We start from the raw sequence: 20230 nt of genomic DNA, 5'->3' as shown, positions 1-20230 counted from the left end.
ATGATTTTTTTTGCTAAAAATATAGTTTTATTTCATTATGCATGGGTTTTTTTTGTTTTACTTGTTAGCGCTTATTTTATTCAGCATATTCGCCATTCTCACTTTAAATTTCAGCAAGATATAAGACTCGAGTGGTGTATTGTGTCAGATACCGAACAGTTTTTGTTTCGTATATCCCTTATAGACACTTGAGCTCACGACAGGTCTTTCCGAATCTTTGCAGAATTTTTCAGTTTATTTTCTATGCCTTCTACAATGTATTTTAAACATATGTTTTTCATTATATGAATGTTGCAAACAGTGAAATTTCAGATAATACTTGATGCTTATACCTATAGAATATTTACATCAATCACAAGAGTAATTATCTAGTATAAGAAGTTTCAAAAGTTTCAAAAGGTTCCATATAATCTTATTATATTGTAACGTGTTTTGTTCTCATGGATAATATATAAAATTAATTTTCCTTTAACTCTACCCGAGTTAATAATGATTGTTATAATATTTTTTCTCTAATTGGATAATGTTAAAATCACAAACAATAATCAACTGTATGGGCGGGCTTTCTGTACCGTGCGTCTATACCCGGTTCCTATTGAGAGAGAGGTACTTGAGGTGTCTCAATAACTTCAGGTTTACTACACCAAGCACCTCACCTCAATTCCCTGGGTTTCTTGCCACTAGTCTTCACATGACACTACCTCTTACCTCTGTTCTCTTTCCTCTTTTTTTTTCTTTCTTTCTATTTCGACCTCTCTACCCCATGTATTCTGCTCTTCCAGGTTCCACAGCACAGCTGTTTATATACCCTTGGAATAGTCAACTCCAAGGGTAGTCTGGACATTCCATTTCCCCACCCAAATCTTATTCATTACAACGTTTATTTTAATAAGGTATAATCATTATAATATAACTAAAACTGACCAACTGCACTGAATTATAAAAGAAATCCACAACAGCAAGCAATAATTCCGATCACATATTGAGCACAGGAAACAGTAGAATAGCCATGACGAATTCAAATAAACATATCTCTCAGACCTGACTCTTAATTTGAAAACAATTATGAAAAATGACAGTGATGCTACATGACTACATGACTGCTGAATCAGATACCCAAAACCAGTGTAAAAAACGTTATACATTCAATAAACATGTTTGCAGCGTGCCTAAAATACAATTTTTCTCATTAAAAAAATATTATCTTTCAAAAGATCAGGCACAACTTTCTAAGGAAGTTTAGACATTTCGGAAAAAGGTAAAACAGTACCAATGGAGCAGGGGAAGCCTTAAATATATTGTACCCGGCGCATTATAATACACAAAGAACTTGCGCATTGTAGCCATCTTGGACGTATTAAGAATGCATATCCTGTTGAAATTTTGCTTGAAATTCATCAATAAATTTTTTTTGTGATCCTCTCCGTCTTCCGATCAGGTTTTCAACATCTAAATTTACAACGATTGAACATAAATGGTACTCTTCATCCGTCATTTATAAAAAATAAAAAAGAGCACCCCTTAATTGGCATCTTAGGCTGTACAATAAAGTGACTACGCTGCTGATCAAATACATATATGGTACACGCATGTAATCTCAAGATAAGCCCTGTAAAGTACTCTAACAGTTGCATTTAAGGGAAATTATTTCATTTCAGATAAAAAGCAATCAAGCATTTCAATTTTAAAGAATATCAGTACATAGCGATGTACCTTGGTACCGATGTAACCTGACAAGTGCCCAAATCACATGCAATGAGTAAAACTTAAAGTTAACCTTGAAATAGTTTATCAAATCAGCTGAAAATTACTCGATTAGAATAAATCAGTTTATTATGAAAGAAATCATAATGGAAAAGATAAATATTCAAATAAGGGGAAAATATGCAATTTTGGATACATATTCTATTTATAAAAATTAAATTCCAAAAATGTGAACAAAGCCCCTGACGGATTTGAACTCGTGATCTGTTGATCACAAACCCGATATTTTAACCAATGAGCTATGCCAATATTCAACCAAATGAATTGATAAAAACAATTTTAAGAAACTAGCAAATTATTCGAATCGCCATTTTGTGACGTTGTGTCTTAAAATGTACAAGTTTTGGTGGAGTGATGTACCTTAACTGACAGGCACTATCTTTTGAACTTTATTATAATAAATAAGTTATATACAGGTCTGGACTCCAAAGAGGGTCTTTTTAAGTGAATTCTTATGGACATCTTCTATTGTATACTTTGCGATGGAGGGTTTACTGCATAGTTTCGCAAAAAACAGCATCCTGCAGAAAAATTCAGTTTAACGGTATTCTTAATAGCAAAATTAAAATTCTAGTCTTGCTTTCTTTTGTTCATCTACTTCTTTATTACTCAGTACATTGTGCTCAATCTCTAATCATATACTAACACATCATACGATAACGTTAAAAATTGGGAGGTAATCCGAAAGGAGAAATAATGTCAACTTAACCCATTATAAATCCATGTTTAAAAAAACCTGTTTTCGTTTCTGCTATTTTGTTTTTTGAGTGAAAAATGTTTATGCGTCAATGAATATGTCGCAAATATTTTCCTCTTCATCAATTTATTTCAATTAAACTTCTTTCACAGATATGTGTATTTTTATCTAAAAAGTCTAAACAATAACTTGAGACAGATAGGACAGTTTTGTTATAAATGAACAAGATGTTTACAAATATATACATGTATTGTTAATTAAAAAACCATCAAATTAAATGAAAATAATTGAAACCGAATTGTGTTCTGTTAATTTAAAAAAAAATTAAAATGTAAGCACTAATTGACACGACTTGCCTTTCAAGGAACTTGAGCTTAAAATCCAATAGAAAAATTCGCCCATACGACCAATTTCACAATGGTTGTATATTAGATATTCTCCTCTTCTGTACTACTGTTTTTAAATTATACACGTATAATATTATTACTGTATTGTGCTATGTGCTAGAACGAAACAATACAACGTAAGGGGGCTTTCCTGGTGTTGATCAAAACACCATGCATGGAGGTAAGCCGAGTAAGTTTAACTTTTGCAATATTCATTAAGTATACATGTTGTGCATGCATTACATTTATCGATCATCAACTCCAGTTCGTGAGGCCTGTACTATGTTATATTATTTGTGGGGTCAGTAAAGTCCATAGAAGGCTCGGCTCCGCCACGCCTTCTATTGACTTTACCGACCCCACAAATGTCTGTAAAAAGTCAGTAACAAACCTAATAAGTAATATTGTAACATAGTACAGGCCTCACGAACTGGTGCTGATGACGTTATGGTGTGATTAAAAACACAAACATTATGTCCTTATAATCTCTATTGAGCCATTTCCAAGGGTATACCACTCCTTGGATCAAACAATGAGGGTGGGCATGGGGTTACTTGAGTTGTTGCGGTGTCAGCTGGAGTATTGGTCACTGTTTGATATTTTATGTTAGTGTTATCTCCGAAAAGTGCGCAACAAAACACAAATAGTAAAACATTTATAAATTTCTTTAATTTTATTTCAAATCTGGCGATGATTGGGCACGGCTGTTTAAGGGTAATGGGCCGCCATACATGACAAAGGGCATGCCCCAAATTTCAAAATTCAACACATCAAGTAACATCATACATGTAGTTAACATAATTCAACAAATTCAAACAAAGTTCAAAGTTCATTCAAAGTTCACTCAAAGTTCAAAGTTCACAGGTTTAATACCTTGACTCTGGGAGGTGCAGAAGTCCAGAATTTACGATTCACCCTTGGGAGGTGCAGGGGTCGATGTCCACATAATAATACATGCACTAGTCTGAAATGACCAGCGCCGCTCATTCACGCCATAAGTTCCCAAACTCGAAAGCAGCTATGGAGCTTTAGAGATTGGGAACTCCGCCTCCATATGGGTGGGGGTGTGAGCGGATTTAACTTACAACCGTGCCCTAGGGTGAGCTTGCTAAGCCGGATAACAAGCATGCCCTTTTGTTAAGATAGCCTCAAGGCCCCCCTGAAGAGTATTTAGGATAACAGCATTAGCCAATTTTGACAAGTGTACTCCATCACAGAAGAACAAGGAGTCATGCTTTATATCAGGATGGCGGATAATTGCGCCGTCATACCGCAAGGCTAACCTGGATGCACAAGAATTAAGGCGTTTACGTTGTGATTCCATAGCACGAGAGTTTTGAGAATAACGCCATTGTATGCGTGGAAGGATGCAAGACCAAATGATCTTAGAATGTGGGAAGTTGGTTGGAATAAATTGAAAAAGCTTCATGCAAACTAGCCTGAGTTTTCTAATAGATGTCTCCCCTAAGTCATTTCCCCCACAGTGTATTAAAATGACATTTGGTGCAGGACCCACCTTTGCAAGGGTTTTAAGCTTCTGCTCTACTTGAGACAATTTCAGGCCACTGTACCCCTGCCACCATAATGAAATATTTAGCCTTTTCAGGTTCAGGTGAAGACCTCCAGGCCTTAAAAATGCTTCTAATTGAGCATGCTTCAGTATTGAGGACCCCACTAACCACACTTTTTCTTTGTCTACAATAGATAAGCAAAGCCTATGAGTTAGAATTTTGGTATGCGAATGTATGACTTGTAACACGAAGATTTCCATCTTCCACATTTCTGAATTGTTTCCGCAGAAAAACCTTGCAATGCCAATTCAGTGCTAGCTCAAATCCGAAAAGAATGAGATTTGTATCTTGTGTTCTCCGGTAACTTAAGACGAACTATTGCTTTTGAGAGTACTACCGTAAACCGGTATCTTGTGAGCGGGGTCTTATCAAAGTGACAAAAAAGAGGCCCTGCAGTCAACGGGCGAACACTTAAATATTTCTCAACAAGCTTGAATGGACACCCAACTCCCTCAGATTTACCAATTTGCAAAATGGTACCTTTTCCTACCTGGTCAGTCTTGGAATGTTTGAGATTGATTAACAATAGCTGTTTATCAGGGTCTAGAGTTAGATTTTCCATACCAAGTACAATATTGTTCGGAATTTTACAGTGTACAGTCAATTCACCGACACGAAATAAACCATGAAATGCCAGTGAAAATGCTGCCGAGAAAAGACTTGTTTCATAAGAATAAGTGCATGTAGTGGGTAAAACCAAAATTATTTTTTCAAGCAAGTCTTTAGTTATAGGCAGTCTTGTATCAGAATTGTGATTTAACCGTTTCATGCCCTGCAAAAGCTTTGTAACTACAAATTGAGAAGTTGGGTCCCCTATTCCTTGTAACTTGCAGTGGTAAGAAATTGCAGACAAATACGAACGCACCGTTGAATAAGCAAGGCCAGATGTTGATAGATGCAATAAGTACTGAACCACCGAACATAGTGTTGGAGGCCAATATACAAGTGCGAACTGATGACAAAATTTTTGATACGACAGTAAACCGACTTTTTGAACCCTGTGTGTGTTATCGGATATTGCAGCTTCTAGCAGCCGATCAAGTTCAAACTTGAAATAAGGTTGTGAAATGAGTTGGGGATGGGTTCGGGGTCCCTCCTTGCGTTTGGTGCGGCCTGGCGAAACCTGGTCCACTGTTTACGAGAAATGGCATCAGCAATATTATTAGATTTAGTTGAAATATATTCAGCACGAAATAAAATGTTGTGTCGCATGCATTTTAAGACAAATGCTCTAACTAATACCATGACAAGCTCAGATTTAGAGGTTAGTTTGTTCAAAACTGCAACCAATGCCTGATTGTCAATGTGAAATGTAATTTTTTTGTTGGCTAATTTGTTGCCCCAAATGATAACAGATAAAACCACAGGGATAAAGTCTAATAGGGTCATGTCGTGATGCCCATCGATATATTTCCAATTTTTGGGCCAACTAAAGAAACACCACTCCTCATTCAAATACGCCCCACATCCTAGTTGAGCAGACCCTGAGCTATCGGTGAACAATTTTGAGATTTTGATCTGAATACCATTCTTCTTCTAAGAAATAAACCACACCGTTAAAATCCTCCAAAAACCTACACCACATAAAAATATCCTCCCGCATAGATTGAGTAACTCTTAGGTAATGATGTGGTTGCGTGACACCGATGGTGGTGTCATACAGGCGCCGAACAAATGCGCGGCCTGGCCGAATTGCCCTTGTAAAGAAATTAAGTGTTCCCAGCACTGACTGCAACTGCTTAAGTGTGACTTTTTTGAGTGGAGACAATTGTTTTAAAAGATTTTGGAGTTCAACACATTTTGGATAAGGTACTCTAACCAGCATTTCAATAGTGTCGATTTCCAAACCTAAAAATGTTAAGCAAGTGGTAGGACCTACAGTTTTATCCTCAGCTAAAGGTACCCCTAGATCATGACAAATACTATGAAATGCAGACATGGTGTCCTTACAAACAGAAGCATTGTGACCCGCAAATATAAAATCGTCCAAATAGTGGTCTATTGTGTCTACATGAGATTTTTTTTATTGCCAACCAGTTTAAAAATGTTGCAAATTCTTCAAAGACCTTACATGACACAGAACACCCCATTGGTAAACACTTATCAATGTAGTACATATCATCAAACATAAAACCAAGTAGGTCAAAATCCCCTGGACATATTGGCAAAAGTCTAAAAGCTGATTTTATATCGCATTTTGCTATAAATGCCCCCTGACCAATTTTAGCAATCATCTGTATAACCGAGTCAAAAGATGTATATTTAACTGAGCTTTCCTCTGGGTCTATGAAAAAATTTACGCTATTGAATTTAGGAAATGAGAGGTGTGTTATTAATCTCCAACCAGAGTTGTCCCCCTTTGGCACCACTCCGATAGGAGATATGCGGAGGTTTGAAATTGGTAGATCCCGAAATGGCCCCCCAACCCGTCCTAATTCTACTTCCTTCATTATTTTTTCTCGAAGCTCGTTGTGATGTTCATACGCAGTTATCAAATTTTTTGATTGAATATGAATTCTTGGCCCCGTGTAATATAATTGAAAACCCTGGGAAAACCCTAAAAATAATTTTTTTGCAGTCTGAGTTTTTGGATAATCTGACAAGTACTTCTCAAGTGCCGGGAGTTTAATAGGGGTTTTGCCGAGGCCCCACACCTTGTGGGTTTGTAAATCTAAAACGGGGGCGCAGGTTGTTGGGGTTCTGGGGTCCCCTGAAATGCGATTGTTGTGTCCTGGGTTGATTGTTAGCATGTTGTGTTGGGAATCTGGGGGCACGAAAATTATGCATATGAGTTTGAGCAAGAGTGCAGTGTATCATAGCATGCTGGCCGCTACAACGTAAACAACTGTGAGTGTACGTGCAAGGAAACTTTTCGCAAGACCCTTTGAAATTGAAGTTGTAGCACTTTCCTATGGATGTAGCTCTGGGCAGGGTTTGAGGAGCATTAACGGTTGAAGTTGGGGTCATGTACATTAACCAGAGCTCAGAATCCACTTCCCCCCATGATGATGCTGGATTATGAGCCTTACGTAACCTATACTGAACATCGTATTCTTTCCATCCCACTGCTCCCCTATTAGCCCCCATCCTAACACACTGCATGTATTTCAAAAGCTCTAATATTATGGTCTACTGTTCCAAGTTTTATAACATGGTTTTCTTTACACTTTCTACACAGATAGCATGGACAAAATTCACAACAGTACTCTGTGTTCTCTGAACACTTAGAACACTGACGAGTTTTATATGCTGCGCTTGCTGCTTCCATGACGTTGAGGGTCTAGGTATCAAAATCAAAACCTGCTTAGCAAAAAAAAGATGCTTTTGAATTAGGTCTAGCACATTCTTTCAAAACTGTTTCATAATTTTATATTTTTTATGGCCTGTTATTTAAACAATTTTAGGATCTTGTCATACTAATGACTGCACATCGTCAAAGAGAAACAGAGAGGGTTGGGTGGGAAAGAGCAGATATGTTTTACAAAAGATAAATTTCAGAGAGAGTGACTGCTAACAATGCTTTCTCTTTGAGCGAGTTTGATCCTTGTATACTTGTATAATTGATTATCGAAAGTAAGGAGAAACTTACGATATGGAAATCCTCTTAGTTAGACTTTCTCTGTTAAACTTGTACTCTAGCTTTCTTTCTCATGTTTTTTTTTTCGTATACATAAGATTCATTTCTGTTTTGTTAAAAATAATTTTTTTCATTATGAAAAATAATATTCTGAGTAATCGATCAACAGTATAGACCACATATTAGAAGTTGACGTTTTTTATTATAAAAGAGTCTACTTAAAAGAAAATAACACACTGCTGCCTATATTTATTTAAATGGACCTGCTTTAGAGTTTCAATCGATCTGTTTTCATTTATAGTGTCGTTGAATTGAATGTGTAGTTTTCGCTTTTATTTCTCAGAAGCTATGAATAAGTATTATTTCCCGGTGTTTAAACCTGATTTCCCGAGAGTATTAATCTGTATTCGTCAGTATATAAATAAGAAAAAAAAGAAAAAGTGCTATAGGGAAACACCAATCTCGAAACATCAAATGTTTCCATGATCAATAGACTTATAGTATCATTGATTTGTAAACAATAAAGATAATGATCTAATATGTATTATTTACATCTTTTGAGGAGTGCTTAAATAAAAAAAGAAACCATTCTGATAATTACCATCTTACCTGAACATGAACACTCGTCATTCACCAATAATTCTTATTTCGGTTGTTAAAATATTAAAATGCCCGGCATGCAATACTGCGCCATTAAACATGTTTGTGACGTCAATTCTTTGTGCCCACGTTCAGCAATTACAAAGCATTATATACAAGTAAAATGCTATTGGACTAGTATAGGAAGGATGACGCTACATAACTTTGTTATATATAGAACAATAGTTGAAAGTTGTCCATACGTCAAAATTGGCTTGGTTAAAGCGTGTAGGGATACATCCAATTCTAAATTATTTACGATTTCTAGAACAAAACAACTAATGCAGGCGCGTTTGTATCACTCGATGTAATAAGACGGAATACATTCGAGTTGTTGTTTTTTCAAACTCGTTTTTTTCCCGTCAACTTTTGTTGCAAAGCTTGGAGTTCAATGATGATTTTTTTTGCTAAAAATATAGTTTTATTTCATTATGCATGGGTTTTTTTGTTTTACTTGTTAGCGCTTATTTTATTCAGCATATTCGCCATTCTCACTTTAAATTTCAGCAAGATATAAGACTCGAGTGGTGTATTGTGTCAGATACCGAACAGTTTTTGTTTCGTATATCCCTTATAGACACTTGAGCTCACGACAGGTCTTTCCGAATCTTTGCAGAATTTTTCAGTTTATTTTCTATGCCTTCTACAATGTATTTTAAACATATGTTTTTCATTATATGAATGTTGCAAACAGTGAAATTTCAGATAATACTTGATGCTTATACCTATAAAATATTTACATCAATCACAAGAGTAATTATCTAGTATAAGAAGTTTCAAAAGTTTCAAAAGGTTCCATATAATCTTATGATATTGTAACGTGTTTTGTTCTCATGGATAATATACAAAATTAATTTTCCTTTAACTCTACCCGAGTTAATAATGATTGTTATAATATTTTTTCTCTAATTGGATAATGTTAAAATCACAAACAATAATCAACTGTATGGGCGGGCTTTCTGTACCGTGCGTCTATACCCGGTTCCTATTGAGAGAGAGGTACTTGAGGTGTCTCAATAACTTCAGGTTTACTACACCAAGCACCTCACCTCAATTCCCTGGGTTTCTTGCCACTAGTCTTCACATGACACTACCTCTTACCTCTGTTCTCTTTCCTCTTTATTTTCTTTCTTTCTATTTCGACCTCTCTACCCCATGTATTCTGCTCTTCCAGGTTCCACAGCACAGCTGTTTATATACCCTTGGAATAGTCAACTCCAAGGGTAGTCTGGACATTACATTTCCCCACCCAAATCTTATTCATTACAACGTTTATTTTAATAAGGTATAATCATTATAATATAACTAAAACTGACCAACTGCACTGAATTATAAAAGAAATCCACAACAGCAAGCAATAATTCCGATCACATATTGAGCACAGGAAACAGTAGAATAGCCATGACGAATTCAAATAAACATATCTCTCAGACCTGACTCTTAATTTGAAAACAATTATGAAAAATGACAGTGATGCTACATGACTACGTGACTGCTGAATCAGATACCCAAAACCAGTGTAAAAAACGTTATACATTCAATAAACATGGTTGCAGCGTGCCTAAAATACAATTTTTCTCATTAAAAAAATATTATCTTTCAAAAGATCAGGCACAACTTTCTAAGGAAGTTTAGACATTTCGGAAAAAGGTAAAACAGTACCAATGGAGCAGGGGAAGCCTTAAATATATTGTACCCGGCGCATTATAATACACAAAGAACTTGCGCATTGTAGCCATCTTGGACGTATTAAGAATGCATATCCTGTTGAAATTTTGCTTGAAATTCATCAATAAATTTTTTTTGTGATCCTCTCCGTCTTCCGATCAGGTTTTCAACATCCAAATTTACAACGATTGAACATAAATGGTACTCTTCATCCGTCATTTATAAAAAAAAAAAAGAGCACCCCTTAATTGGCATCTTAGGCTGTACAATAAAGTGACTACGCTGCTGATCAAATACATATATGGTACACGCATGTAATCTCAAGATAAGCCCTGTAAAGTACTCTAACAGTTGCATTTAAGGGAAATTATTTCATTTCAGATAAAAAGCAATCAAGCATTTCAATTTTAAAGAATATCAGTACATAGCGATGTACCTTGGTACCGATGTAACCTGACAAGTGCCCAAATCACATGCAATGAGTAAAACTTAAAGTTAACCTTGAAATAGTTTATCAAATCAGCTGAAAATTACTCGATTAGAATAAATCAGTTTATTATGAAAGAAATCATAATGGAAAAGATAAATATTCAAATAAGGGAAAAATATGCAATTTTGGATACATATTCTATTTATAAAAATTAAATTCCAAAAATGTGAACAAAGCCCCTGACGGATTTGAACTCGTGATCACAAACCCGATATTTTAACCAATGAGCTATGCCAATATTCAACCAAATGAATTGATAAAAACAATTTTAAGAAACTAGCAAATTATTCGAATCGCCATTTTGTGACGTTGTGTTTTAAAATGTACAAGTTTTGGTGGAGTGATGTACCTTAACTGACAGGCACTATCTTTTGAACTTTATTATAATAAATAAGTTATATACAGGTCTGGACTCCAAAGAGGGTCTTTTTAAGTGAATTCTTATGGACATCTTCTATTGTATACTTTGCGATGGAGGGTTTACTGCATAGTTTCGCAAAAAACAGCATCCTGCAGAAAAATTCAGTTTAACGGTATTCTTAATAGCAAAATTAAAATTCTAGTCTTGCTTTCTTTTGTTCATCTACTTCTTTATTACTCAGTACATTGTGCTCAATCTCTAATCATATACTAACACATCATACGATAACGTTAAAAATTGGGAGGTAATCCGAAAGGAGAAATAATGTCAACTTAACCCATTATAAATCCATGTTTAAAAAAACCTGTTTTCGTTTCTGCTATTTTGTTTTTTGAGTGAAAAATGTTTATGCGTCAATGAATATGTCGCAAATATTTTCCTCTTCATCAATTTATTTCAATTAAACTTCTTTCACAGATATGTGTATTTTTATCTAAAAAGTCTAAACAATAACTTGAGACAGATAGGACAGTTTTGTTATAAATGAACAAGATGTTTACAAATATATACATGTATTGTTAATTAAAAAACCATCAAATTAAATGAAAATAATTGAAACCGAATTGTGTTCTGTTAATTTAAAAAAAAATTAAAATGTAAGCACTAATTGACACGACTTGCCTTTCAAGGAACTTGAGCTTAAAATCCAATAGAAAAATTCGCCCATACGACCAATTTCACAATGGTTGTATATTAGATATTCTCCTCTTCTGTACTACTGTTTTTAAATTATACACGTATAATATTATTACTGTATTGTGCTATGTGCTAGAACGAAACAATACAACGTAAGGGGGCTTTCCTGGTGTTGATCAAAACACCATGCATGGAGGTAAGCCGAGTAAGTTTAACTTTTGCAATATTCATTAAGTATACATGTTGTGCATGCATTACATTTATCGATCATCAACTCCAGTTCGTGAGGCCTGTACTATGTTATATTATTTGTGGGGTCAGTAAAGTCCATAGAAGGCTCGGCTCCGCCACGCCTTCTATTGACTTTACCGACCCCACAAATGTCTGTAAAAAGTCAGTAACAAACCTAATAAGTAATATTGTAACATAGTACAGGCCTCACGAACTGGTGCTGATGACGTTATGGTGTGATTAAAAACACAAACATTATGTCCTTATAATCTCTATTGAGCCATTTCCAAGGGTATACCACTCCTTGGATCAAACAATGAGGGTGGGCATGGGGTTACTTGAGTTGTTGCGGTGTCAGCTGGAGTATTGGTCACTGTTTGATATTTTATGTTAGTGTTATCTCCGAAAAGTGCGCAACAAAACACAAATAGTAAAACATTTATAAATTTCTTTAATTTTATTTCAAATCTGGCGATGATTGGGCACGGCTGTTTAAGGGTAATGGGCCGCCATACATGACAAAGGGCATGCCCCAAATTTCAAAATTCAACACATCAAGTAACATCATACATGTAGTTAACATAATTCAACAAATTCAAACAAAGTTCAAAGTTCATTCAAAGTTCACTCAAAGTTCAAAGTTCACAGGTTTAATACCTTGACTCTGGGAGGTGCAGAAGTCCAGAATTTACGATTCACCCTTGGGAGGTGCAGGGGTCGATGTCCACATAATAATACATGCACTAGTCTGAAATGACCAGCGCCGCTCATTCACGCCATAAGTTCCCAAACTCGAAAGCAGCTATGGAGCTTTAGAGATTGGGAACTCCGCCACCATATGGGTGGGGGTATGAGCGGATTTAACTTACAACCGTGCCCTAGGGTGAGCTTGCTAAGCCGGATAACAAGCATGCCCTTTTGTTAAGATAGCCTCAAGGCCCCCCTGAAGAGTATTTAGGATAACAGCATTAGCCAATTTTGACAAGTGTACTCCATCACAGAAGAACAAGGAGTCATGCTTTATATCAGGATGGCGGATAATTGCGCCTTCATACCGCAAGGCTAACCTGGATGCACAAGAATTAAGGCGTTTACGTTGTGATTCCATAGCACGAGAGTTTTGAGAATAACGCCATTCTATGCGTGGAAGGATGCAAGACCAAATGATCTTAGAATGTGGGAAGTTGGTTTGAATAAATTGGAAAAGCTTCATGCAAACTAGCCTGAGTTTTCTAATAGATGTCTCCCCTAAGTCATTTCCCCCACAGTGTATTAAAATGACATTTGGTGCAGGACCCACCTTTGCAAGGGTTTTAAGCTTCTGCTCTACTTGAGACAATTTCAGGCCACTGTACCCCTGCCACCATAATGAAATATTTAGCCTTTTCAGGTTCAGGTGAAGACCTCCAGGCCTTAAAAATGCTTCTAATTGAGCATGCTTCAGTATTGAGGACCCCACTAACCACACTTTTTCTTTGTCTACAATAGATAAGCAAAGCCTATGAGTTAGAATTTTGGTATGCGAATGTATGACTTGTAACACGAAGATTTCCATCTTCCACATTTCTGAATTGTTTCCGCAGAAAAACCTTGCAATGCCAATTCAGTGCTAGCTCAAATCCGAAAAGAATGAGATTTGTATCTTGTGTTCTCCGGTTACTTAAGACGAACTATTGCTTTTGAGAGTACTGCCGTAAACCGGTATCTTGTGAGCGGGGTCTTATCAAAGTGACAAAAAAGAGGCCCTGCAGTCAACGGGCGAACACTTAAATATTTCTCAACAAGCTTGAATGGACACCCAACTCCCTCAGATTTACCAATTTGCAAAATGGTACCTTTTCCTACCTGGTCAGTCTTGGAATGTTTGAGATTGATTAACAATAGCTGTTTTTCAGGGTCTAGAGTTAGATTTTCTATACCAAGTACAATATTGTTCGGAATTTTACAGTGAACAGTCAATTCACCGACACGAAATAAACCATGAAATGCCAGTGAAAATGCTGCCGAGAAAAGACTTGTTTCATAAGAATAAGTGCATGTAGTGGGTAAAACCAAAATTATTTTTTCAAGCAAGTCTTTAGTTATAGGCAGTCTTGTATCAGAATTGTGATTTAACCGTTTCATGCCCTGCAAAAGCTTTGTAACTACAAATTGAGAAGTTGGGTCCCCTATTCCTTGTAACTTGCAGTGGTAAGAAATTGCAGACAAATACGAACGCACCGTTGAATAAGCAAGGCCAGATGTTGATAGATGCAATAAGTACTGAACCACCGAACATAGTGTTGGAGGCCAATATACAAGTGCGAACTGATGACAAAATTTTTGATACGACAGTAAACCGACTTTTTGAACCCTGTGTGTGTTATCGGATATTGCAGCTTCTAGCAGCCGATCAAGTTCAAACTTGAAATAAGGTTGTGAAATGAGTGGGGGATGGGTTCGGGGTCCCTCCTTGCGTTTGGTGCGGCCTGGCGAAACCTGGTCCACTGTTTACGAGAAATGGCATCAGCAATATTATTAGATTTAGTTGAAATATATTCAGCACGAAATAAAATGTTGTGTCGCATGCATTTTAAGACAAATGCTCTAACTAATACCATGACAAGCTCAGATTTAGAGGTTAGTTTGTTTAAAACTGCAACCAATGCCTGATTGTCAATGTGAAATGTAATTTTTTTGTTGGCTAATTTGTTGCCCCAAATGATAACAGATAAAACCACAGGGATAAAGTCTAATAGGGTCATGTCGTGATGCCCATCGATATATTTCCAATTTTTGGGCCAACTAAAGAAACACCACTCCTCATTCAAATACGCCCCACATCCTAGTTGAGCTATCGGTGAACAATTTTGAGATTTTGATCTGAATACGATTCTTCTTCTAAGAAATAAACCACACCGTTAAAATCTTCCAAAAACCTACACCACATAAAAATATCCTCCCGCATAGATTGAGTAACTCTTAGGTAATGATGTGGTTGCGTGACACCGATGGTGGTGTCATACAGGCGCCGAACAAATGCGCGGCCTGGCCGAATTGCCCTTGTAAAGAAATTAAGTGTTATGTTTTTTTTTCTTTCTTTGGTCTGTTTGTCTGTTTTTTTTTCACATGGATTGCAGTTTTACTGCATAGGCATAACTATCACAAGCAACTACCCTACTCTTTATTTTATATTACAATATGGGATGAAAATGTGAGTATGTGAGAAGTGAGAGAGTAAATGTTTCATAAAATGATTTATATATTTAACCTTTGTTTACAATAAAAAAAAAAAAAAAAAAAAAAAAAAAAAAAAAAAAAAAAAAGAAATTAAGTGTTCCCAGCACTGACTGCAACTGCTTAAGTGTGACTTTTTTGAGTGGAGACAATTGTTTTAAAAGATTTTGGAGTTCAACACATTTTGGATAAGGTACTCTAACCAGCATTTCAATAGTGTCGATTTCCAAACCTAAAAATGTTAAGCAAGTGGTAGGACCTACAGTTTTATCCTCAGCTAAAGGTACCCCTAGATCATGACAAATACTATGAAATGCAGACATGGTGTCCTTACAAACAGAAGCATTGTGACCCGCAAATATAAAATCGTCCAAATAGTGGTCTATTGTGTCTACATGAGATTTTTTTATTGCCAACCAGTTTAAAAATGTTGCAAATTCTTCAAAGACCTTACATGACACAGAACACCCCATTGGTAAACACTTATCAATGTAGTACATATCATCAAACATAAAACCAAGTAGGTCAAAATCCCCTGGACATATTGGCAAAAGTCTAAAAGCTGATTTTATATCGCATTTTGCTATAAATGCCCCCTGACCAATTTTAGCAATCATCTGTATAACCGAGTCAAAAGATGTATATTTAACTGAGCTTTCCTCTGGGTCTATGAAAAAATTTACGCTATTGAATTTAGGAAATGAGAGGTGTGTTATTAATCTCCAACCAGAGTTGTCCCCCTTTGGCACCACTCCGATAGGAGATATGCGGAGGTTTGAAATTGGTAGATCCCGAAATGGCCCCCCAACCCGTCCTAATTCTACTTCCTTCATTATTTTTTCTCGAAGCTCGTTGTGATGTTCATACGCAGTTATCAAATTTTTTTATTGAATATGAATTCTTGGCCCCGTGTAATATAATTGAAAACCCTGGGAAAACCCTAAAAATAATTTTTTTGCAGTCTGAGTTTTTGGATAATCTGACAAGTACTTCTCAAGTGCCGGGAGTTTAATAGGGGTTTTGCCGAGGCCCCACACCTTGTGGGTTTGTAAATCTAAAACGGGGGCGCAGGTTGTTGGGGTTCTGGGGTCCCCTGAAATGCGATTGTTGTGTCCTGGGTTGATTGTTAGCATGTTGTGTTGGGAATCTGGGGGCACGAAAATTATGCATATGAGTTTGAGCAAGAGTGCAGTGTATCATAGCATGCTGGCCGCTACAACGTAAACAACTGTGAGTGTACGTGCAAGGAAACTTTTCGCAAGACCCTTTGAAATTGAAGTTGTAGCACTTTCCTATGGATGTAGCTCTGGGCAGGGTTTGAGGAGCATTAACGGTTGAAGTTGGGGTCATGTACATTAACCAGAGCTCAGAATCCACTTCCCCCCATGATGATGCTGGATTATGAGCCTTACGTAACCTATACTGAACATCGTATTCTTTCCATCCCACTGCTCCCCTATTAGCCCCCATCCTAACACACTGCATGTATTTCAAAAGCTCTATGGATTTAGCAGGGTGGCCACTAAGATAAATCCCAGCAAATATAAACATGAGATCAGTCCACTGTTCTATGGTATCAACCTTTTTGGGGTTAGCATCCTTGGATATTATTTCCCCCATATTATTTACAATTAATTTTTTTTTCATCGCCACCAGGTCTAGGAAGTAATAGAGAGGCCAGATCAATATACTGCCCTTCTATAATTTTTTGTTTAATTGCGTTGCTAACGTGCATACCTAGCATGTTGTAGACCGATGGGACTGCTGGAGGAATATCGTCCATGCATATGGCATAAGAAGATGACGTCGTTGTCCTTGATGGTTGCGTGACCTCCGAATTGGTTTGCACCGGTTCTGATGGGCCATCATCCATTATACCAATATTGGGTCGCTGCTCCCTGGTCCTTGCCGTTCTACTTTCGCTCGCCCTTGTCGTCTCAATTCTCATCCGTTTGGACCGCCGTGGTGGCATTTTAATCAGTTGATAATTCGCAATATGTAGAAATAAACAAGTGTTAATTAAAAACAAATTGATTTCAAAATTAGTCTAACATGTGTATATATTCATAAGAGATTAATCGATAATTATCTTGATCAAACGAGGAAATCAGAAAATTCAACAAAAAAATCAAAATGGCTAAGGGAAAGGTTATCCAAATATTTGGCTACCCGAAATAAAATCCATATAAATCAAAACATAATGAAAGCATCGGCATTAATTGAGCCGAAATTAAAGATTGACAATAATTTGTAAATTGTATTTTTTGACAAATTTATTTGCAGCACGTGCTTATCAAAGATAAAAATATAATATAAACTTAACCAACCTATCTTCGCAGCAACAGGAAGTGAAAGAAAGATTATTTGGCTTGGGCTTTAATTTATATATTCAATGGGGAGATAACTCTAGTAATAAAGTGCGTGACAAAGGGGAGATAATGGTGTCGGCCCTTTCTTCGAAAACACCATCCAATACATAAAGAATTGGATGTAAATATTTGTATAACTGAATACGGGTGCTTTAAATCTACCGAACGCTTGTGAATGTATCAACATTTACCTTACTCCGTTCTTTGGTGTATATTAATCACGTGATGACTACCGAGGACAGAAAGACCAAGAAGATCAATTAAACACCGCCATGATGGATCGCAGAGGTTTGTTGTTTCTCTAATATATAAATTATGAGTAAAAGCGATAAATTGTTTTATCTGTAACAATTATGTATGTTTTATTTTAATAAAAGTTTTACACATTCAACAAAAAAATGAATCTGTATTTCAAGAAACATCACAACGAAGAACATCTCTATTCGCACTATCCATACTATACATGTTGCTGGGACTTAGAGACATATAATCATTGCACATAATACCATTTTATGTCACTTAATTCTTTATAACTTTCCTTTCTTTCAGAATTCTATCAAAACCCAAATCATCAAAGTGTCTGACCATGGACAAGCGTTGGGCCCAGGATGTATTACTGTGTCGTCTCTGTGAGACCCCGGGCCCCCATATGTACTGTGACATCTGTCACATACATCTGTGTAAAGTCTGTGTGGGGGAACATCTCTCTGATCTATCCAACGAACACAAAGTGCTGCCATTTAAAAAGAGAGGATCTGCTTCTAAATGACCAAAGCATTCCACAAAATTGTGTGAACTTCATTGTGAACAATGTGACATTCCTATTTGTTCACTCTGTGTTTCGTCTAGTGAACATCTAGGACACAGACTATTTGATATTGCTTTGAAAAGTGCAGATACCAAGGAACAAGTATTACAAAAAGATTTACAAGAATTAAAAAAATTCATTTATCCTAAATACCAAGAGATTTTATCTAACATCACAGTTCAAAAAACTGCACTACAGAAAAACTCCCAGATATTGATAACAGCTATCAACACACATGGCGAAATCTTGCATACAGAAATTGACACCATGGTCCAGAAACTGAAATCTGATCTGGATGAAATTGACTCTAAACACCTAGCTGTTCTAATTAAACAGGAAGATGAAATTACACACACCATATCTGAAATCACACAGACCATTACTGAACTGAAGACATTACTGGACTCCAATGATGTCAGCCGTGTCTCTGCCTTTAAATCCAGGAATGATGAATACAGAAGATTGCCTCCTAAAGTCACAATTTGTTTACCAAGTTTCAGTCCCCCACAAATCGACAAAGAACACATTTTTCAAAAACTTGGTTCTCTGTCAGCGTTATCCATTGAAATTGAAGAACATGGTCACACGATGGATTCTTTAGGTGTTGAGTTCTCTCTTCCAAACAGACAGCTTATTGAACTACCACGGATTACTACACTACCCGCAACGTTATTTTTTACAAGATAAACGATAGGATAGGATTCACGCACGATAGGATAGCATTAACGCACGATAAAACAGTATACACGCACGAAAGGATAGGATTAACGCACGATAGAACAGTATACACGCACGATATGATAGGATTGATACACGATAGGGAAGGATAAACGATGTTCATGATAAACGTATGATCGCTTTAAACGATATTTACGAACAAACTGATAATGGCAGAATTTGAGAGAGAACACATACAAATAAAGATTTACGTGGAATTTCTTTTTAGTAACAAATGCCGAGTTGTTAATCATCACTGCATTATTTATAGAATGTAAAAAAAATGACCAGTTAATTTTTTTTTCAACTAAAATTATGAGCTTTAATGATCAATAAATTTTCTGTAATGTTAAAATTGTTTTCATTACCGAACACCCTAGCCGTACCCTGCGAATAGTTCAGCCCGAGATTAAATCACTCGGAAAATAGCGGGTTTAATTATATAAATCCAACTCTTGTATAAAGTAAATATAAAATCTATCATAAGTACATTTCTCTCTGGATAAGAAAATGATGCATTAAAAACGAATTATTCAGGACAAGTTAAATAAATATTTACACAGATACAAATTCCGCGTACGATTTGTTAACATTGTTCTCATTACCACACACCCTAGCTGATAGCCGAGAACATCTCAGCCTGAAATCAAATATCACACGGAAAATAACGGGTTCAAAATACAACTCGGGTTTTAATTAAATATAGATTATATCATAAATATTTTTGTTTCTGTAAAATACGATGCAACAAAATGTTATTGCATAAAAGTTAGTGTTTACGCAGGTATACACTCTGCGTACGATTTAATATATTCGATATACAGGTAAATATGTTACCTTGTTCCTAAGAACTTCGTTTTTCATTTTCAATGTTAACAGATATGATTTACATATAATATTGGTTAATTTTGATCTAAAAAATTTAAAAAATTAGTATCCTGACGGAATGTTGGATAGGATTTTTTCAATTCTTGTTCGATAAATAATCGTATACAGCGCACCGAACGAGTTGCATATCACCGTGCAAAATTCACTGTTTA

The 20230-nt window shown here is 36.2% G+C and overlaps 2 protein-coding genes and 1 pseudogene across 3 annotated transcripts in view; all 3 read right to left on the bottom strand.

Moving 5' to 3' along the window:
* Positions 1-20230, bottom strand: part of LOC128169194 (glutamine amidotransferase-like class 1 domain-containing protein 1) — a 93980-nt gene that overhangs the window by 52651 nt on the left and 21099 nt on the right. The gene's annotated exons all lie outside the window — the stretch shown is intronic.
* LOC128169174 (beta-galactosidase-1-like protein 2) overlaps positions 1-20230 on the bottom strand; it is a 128099-nt gene that overhangs the window by 91749 nt on the left and 16120 nt on the right. The gene's annotated exons all lie outside the window — the stretch shown is intronic.
* On the bottom strand, positions 16208-17596 carry LOC128169188 (uncharacterized; annotated as a pseudogene).

This window comes from Crassostrea angulata, unplaced genomic scaffold, assembly GCF_025612915.1.
Source record: "Crassostrea angulata isolate pt1a10 unplaced genomic scaffold, ASM2561291v2 HiC_scaffold_106, whole genome shotgun sequence".
Taxonomy (NCBI): domain Eukaryota; kingdom Metazoa; phylum Mollusca; class Bivalvia; order Ostreida; family Ostreidae; genus Magallana; species Magallana angulata.
The sequence above is the reverse complement of the archived record's forward strand: the minus strand, read 5'-3'. Positions and strand labels throughout refer to the sequence as shown.